Source organism: Arachis hypogaea, chromosome 11 (assembly GCF_003086295.3).
Source record: "Arachis hypogaea cultivar Tifrunner chromosome 11, arahy.Tifrunner.gnm2.J5K5, whole genome shotgun sequence".
In the NCBI taxonomy this organism is placed as follows: domain Eukaryota; kingdom Viridiplantae; phylum Streptophyta; class Magnoliopsida; order Fabales; family Fabaceae; genus Arachis; species Arachis hypogaea.
In genome coordinates, this window is record NC_092046.1 from 123,478,310 (window position 1) to 123,484,165 (window position 5,856).

At 35.0% G+C, this 5,856-nt stretch overlaps 1 non-coding gene across 1 annotated transcript; it reads left to right on the forward strand.

The window, feature by feature from the left end:
* The first annotated feature begins 223 nt into the window (after nt 1-223).
* LOC112725875 (small nucleolar RNA R71) lies at nt 224-331 on the forward strand. Its single transcript, XR_003164956.1, has one exon. It is a non-coding gene; the product is annotated as a small nucleolar RNA R71 (small nucleolar RNA).
* The last annotated feature ends 5,525 nt before the right edge of the window (nt 332-5,856 follow it).

Below are 5,856 nucleotides of genomic sequence, written 5' to 3' on the forward strand. Positions count from 1 at the left end.
GAGTATCAATTTCAAGAACTCCCTTCCTCTGAGGCGTCCCATTACTCACAGGATTCCTTTCAGAAGTGTACATGAACTGGTTATTTGCAACCATGTCAATGAGTTCCTGAGCTTCTGCAGGCATTTTCTTTAGGTGAATGGATCCACCTGCAGAGTGGTCCAATGACATCTTTGATAATTCAAACAGACCATCATAGAATATATCCAGGATGGTCCATTTTGAAAGCATGTCAGAAGGACACTTTTTGGTCAGTTACTTATATCTCTCCCAAGCTTCATAGAGGGATTCACCTTCTTTCTGTTTGAAGGTTTAAACATCCACTCTAAGCTTGCTAAGCTTTTGAAGAGGAAAGAACTTGGCTAAGAAAGTCGTGACCAGCTTATCCCAAGAGTTCAGGCTATCTTTAGGTTGAGAGTCCAACCATATTCTAGCTCTGTCTCTTACAGCAAACGGGAAAAGCATAAGCCTGTAGACCTCGGGATCAATCCCATTGGTCTTAACAGTATCACAGATTTGCAAGAATTCAGTTAAGAACTAAAAAGGATCTTCTGATGGAAGTCCATGAAACTTGCAGTTCTATTGCATCAGAGAAACTAATTGAGGCTTTAGCTCAAAATTGTTTACTCCAATGGCAGGGATTGAGATGCTTCTTCCATTCAAGTTGGAATTTGGTGCAGTAAAGTCACCAAGCATCTTCCTTGCATTGTTATTATTAGGGGTGTTCATGGTTTGGTTAATCCAAAAACCAAACCAGTTTTTTGGTTAACCAAAAATATAGTATTGGTTAATTAACCAAATTGGTTTTACATGATAAAAATGGTTATTAACCGGTTAGTGAAATTCAAAACCGGTTTTTAACCGGTTATTAAAATAAAAACCGGTTTTTAAAAAAATAACCGGTTTTTATACCAAAAAACCGGTTTTTGTACCAAAAAACCGATTTTTGTACCAAAAAACGGTTTTTGTACCAAAAAACCAGTTTTTGTACTAAAAAACCGGTTTTTGTACTAAAAAATTAGTTTTTATACCATAAAATTGGTTTTTACATATAAAAATAGATTTTTACACAAATATTAATATTTTTACATATAAAACCCAAATTTTTATACAAAAAACCGGTTTTTGACCCAAAAACCGGTTTTTATACTAAAAAATTGGTGTTTATACCATAAAATTGGTTTTTACATGTAAAAATTGATTTTTACACAAAAATTAATATTTTTACATACAAAAACCCAAAAATTTAAACCTTTTTTTAATTGAATTTTTTTAATCTATTTTTTTTCTTTCTAAATGATACGAGTAATATTTGTAAATAATGAAGTTCCTTCCATTGCTTTCGTTCCTTTTTCTTTCTTATCTCTTTTCAATATTTTCTATAAATAATTTTTTCTCTTTCTCTCTCTCTCTCTCTCTCCTCTTCTCTTTCTTTTCTCTCTCTCTTTCTCTCTCTCCCATTTTTCTCTCTCCTCCTCTCTTTCTCTTCTCTCTCTCCCCCTCCTCTCTATCTATCTATCTATCTCTCTCTCTCTCCCCTTTCCCTCTTTCTCCCCCTCCCCTTTCGTTCTCTCTATCCTTCTCTCCCTCTCTCTCTCCATGCTCTCTCTCCCCCTCCCTCTTTCTCTCTCCCCTCCTCTCCCTCTCTCCTTCTCTCTCCCCTCTTCTCTTTTCTCTCTCTCCTTCTTTTTTTCTGTCTCTCTCTCCTTCTCTCTCCCCATCCTCTCTCTCTCCACTCTCTCTTTCTCTCTCTTCTTCTCTCTCTCTTATCCTTCTTCTCTCTTCTTATCTCTTTCCTTTTTTTCTTTCTCCTCCTCTATCTTCGCCTCCTCTATCTCTTCTCTCTCGCTTTAGAGATAAGAGGAGAAAAGAGATAGAAGCGGGATAGAGATTGAGAGAAGGTTGAGAGAGAAAGAGAAAAGAGATAGTAATAAAAAAAGACGAGAAGGAGAGAAAAGGAAGAGAGGAAGAGGAGGAGAGAGAGAAAGAAGAAAAGGAAAGAGAGATGAGCGAGAGAGAGAAAGAGAGAAAAAAAAGAGAGAGAGAGAGAGAGGGGAGGTAAAGGAGAGAGAGAGAAAGAAGAGGGGAGAGAGAGAGAGAAAGAGAGAGAGAAGGGAAAAGAGAGGAGAAAGGAGAGAGATATGGGAGAGAGAGAAGGAGAGAAGAGAGAGAGAGAGGAGGAAGAGAGATAGAAAAAGGGGAGAGATGATTAGAGAGAGGAAGGGGAGGAGAGAGAGGAAGAGAGAGAACGGAGGGGGAGAAAGAGGGCAAGGAAAGAGAGAGAGAGAGAGGAAGTGAGAGAGCAGAGAGAAGGAGAGAGAGATAGAGAGAGAAGGAGAGAAAGAGAGAGGGAGAGAGAGAAAGAGGGAAGGGGAGAGAGATGGAGAGAAGGATAGAGAGACAAGGGAGAGAGAAAGAAAGACAATGTGGAGAGAGAAAGAAAGAGAGAGAGAGAGAGAGGGAGGGGAGAGAGAGAGGAGGAAGAGGGGAGAGAGAGAGAGAGAAAGAGAGGAAGAAAGGGAAAGATAGAGATAGGGGAGAGAGAGGAGGAGAGAAAGCGGGAAAAAGAAAAGAGAGAGAGAGAGAGAAGGGGAAAAAAGATGGAGAGAGAGAGAAGCGGAGAGAGAGGAAAAGGAGAGAGGAGATAAAGAGAAAAATGAGTTAGAGAGAGAAGGGAGAGAGAGAGAGGGGGAAGGAAAGGGGAGAGAGAGAAAAGGGAGAGAAATAGGGGGAAAAGGAGAGAAGGGGACAGAGAATAGAGAGAGAGAGAGAGAGAGAGAGAGAGGATAGGGAGAGAGAAAAGGAGAAGAGAAAAAGGAAAATGAGAGAGAGAGTGGAGGGAGAGTAGGGAAAAAGAGAGATAGGAGGAGAGAGAGAAGGGAGAGAAAGAGGAGAGAGAGAGAGAGAGAGAGAGAGAGAATGGAGGGAGAGAGAAAGAGAGAGGATGGGGGAGAGGGAGAGAGAGAGAGAGAGAGAGAGAGAGAGAGAGAGAGAAAGAGAGAAAGAGTATGTAATTTGGTTTTGAAATTAGGTTTTGATTTTAATTTGGTTTTGGTTTTGGTTAACCGGTTAAAAACCGGTTTTTTTTAATTTGGTTTTGGTTAACCAATTCTAAAAAATATGGATATGGTTTTTAAATTGTTTCATTAAACTGGTTAACCAAAATGTGGTTATGGTTTTTTAACCGGTTAACCACATTTTGGTTTTTTTATGAACACCCCTAGTTATTATTTTCGGCCATGTCTCCTTCTTTTTCAAAAATTTCTGTCAGATTTTCTCCAGAGAGTTGTGCTTTAGCTTCCCTTAGCTTCCTCTTCAGAGTCCTTTCAGGTTCAGGATCGGCTTCAACAAGAATGTTCTTATCCTTGTTCCTACTCATATGAAAAAGAAGAAAACAGAAAAGAAGAGGAATCCTCTATGTCACAGTATAGAGATTCCTTTATGTGAGTAGAAGAAGAAAAGATATTCAAACACAGAAAGAGGGAGAGAGTTCGAATTTTTAAGAAGAGAAGTGTTAGTAGATAAATAAATAATTAGGAGGAGGTGAGAGAGAAGAATTTTCGAAAATAATTGAAAAGAAAAGAAAAATATTTTTATTTTTAATTTAAAATTAAAGTTAAAATTTGAAAATAAACTAAAAATGAAATGAAATTAAATTAAAATTTAAAACAATTAGTTAATTAAAAAGAAATTTTGAAAAAGAGGTTAGTGATTTTCGAGAATTAGAGAGAGAGAATTAGTTAGGTAGTTTTGAAAAAGATATGATTGAAATAGAAAACTTTTAAAATCAAACTAAAAAGTTAAGTAGTTAATTGAAAAAGATTTGAAAATCAAATTTGAAAGGGTGAGAAGTTAGGAAAGATTTTGAAATTGATTTTGAAAAAGATATGATTGAAATTGAAAAAGATATGATTGAAATTTAATTTGAAAAATATTTAAAAATGAAATTAAAAAGATTTGATTTTTGAAAATTAAAGTTTATTACTTGACTAACAAGAAACTAAAAAATAGGATTTTAAAATTTAAAGAATGAACCTTTCTTAATAGGCAAGTAACAACTTGAGATTTTTGAATCAAAATATTAAAAGTTAGCAATGAATTCGAAAATATGAAACAAAAATAAGAAAAAGATTTTTGAAAATTATTTTGAAATTTTTGAAAATCATAAAAGAAAAATGAAAAAGGTTTGATTTTTGAAAAAATATTTGATAAAGATAGAATTTTTAAATTGAAAATTTGACTTGACTCATAAGAAACAACTAGATTTTTAAAACTTTTGACTAAATTAAACCAAATTTTCAAAAATTATGAGTGAAATAAGGGAAAGATATTTTTTTGATTTTTGAATTTTTAATGAAGAAAGAGAAAAACAACAAAAAGACTCAAAACATGAAAATTATGAATCAAAACACACAATGCATGCAAGAACACTTTGAATGTCAAGATGAACACCAAGAACACCTTGAATGTCAAGATGAACATCAAGAACATGTTTTCGAAAATATTTTTAAGAAAAGAAAGACATGCAAGACACCAAACTTAGAAATTTTCAATGTTTAGACACTAACAAATTGAAATTGCATATGAAAAACAAGAAAAGACATGAAACATAAAATTGCAAAGATCAAACAAAGAAGATCATCAAGAACAACTTGAAGATCATGAAGAACACATGCAAGAGTTTTCGAAAATCTTAATGAAATTAAAAAGATGCAATTGACACCAAACTTAAAAATTGACACAAGACTCAAACAAGAAACATCAAATTTTTTTTGGTTTTTATGATTTTATTAATTTTTTTTTGGATTTTTTGAAAATTATTTTGAAAAAGAAAAATAAGGATTTCAAAATTTCTAATGAGAATTCCATGAATCATGCAATGTTAGTCTAAAGCTCCGGTCCAGGAATTAGACATGGCTTACTAGCCAGCTAAGCTTTCAGTGAAGGCTCCGGTCCAAAACACTAGACATGGCCAATGGCCATCCAAGCTTTAGCAGATCATTACATACAAAAGCTAAATTGCTGAGAAATACAAAGAAGCTCTTCTCTAATGATAGTTGAAACCTCAGTCCAAAGGATTAGACATGGCTTTACAGCCAGCCAGACTTCAACAGATCATCATGAAACTCTAGAATTCATTCTTAAAAATTCTGAAGAACATAGAATAATTTAATTTTTTTTTTTTTGAAAATTTTTTTGAAAATAAAATTAATAAAAACAAAAAGCTTAAAATTAAAATAAAATTACCTAATCTGAGCAACAAGATGAACCGTCAGTTGTCCAAACTCGAACAATCCCCAGCAACAGCGCCAAAAACTTGATGCGCAAAATCGTGATCGTTCCTTCCTTGGTAACGGCATCAAAAACTTAATACGCACGTTCATAATTTTAGTTCTTTCTCACAACTTCGCACAACTAACCAGCAAGTGCACTGGGTCGTCCAAGTAATAAACCTTACGTGAGTAAGGGTCGATCCCACGGAGATTGTCGGCTTGAAGCAACCTATGGTCACCTTGTAAATCTCAGTCAGGCGGATTCAAATGGTTATGGTGAATTGATAATTAAAATATAATTAAAATATAAATAGGATAGAGATACTTATGTAATTTATTGGTGAGAATTTCAGATAAGCATATAGAGATGCTTTTGTTCCTTCTGAACCTCTGCTTTCCTACTGCTTTCATCCAATCCTTCATACTCCTTTCCATGGCAAGCTGTATGTTGGGGATCACCGTTGTCAATGGCTACCGTCCGTCCTCTCAGTGAAAATGGTCCAAGTGCGCTGTCACCGCACGGCTAATCATCTGTCGGTTCTCGATCATGTTGGAATAGGATCCATTGATCCTTTTGCGTCTGTC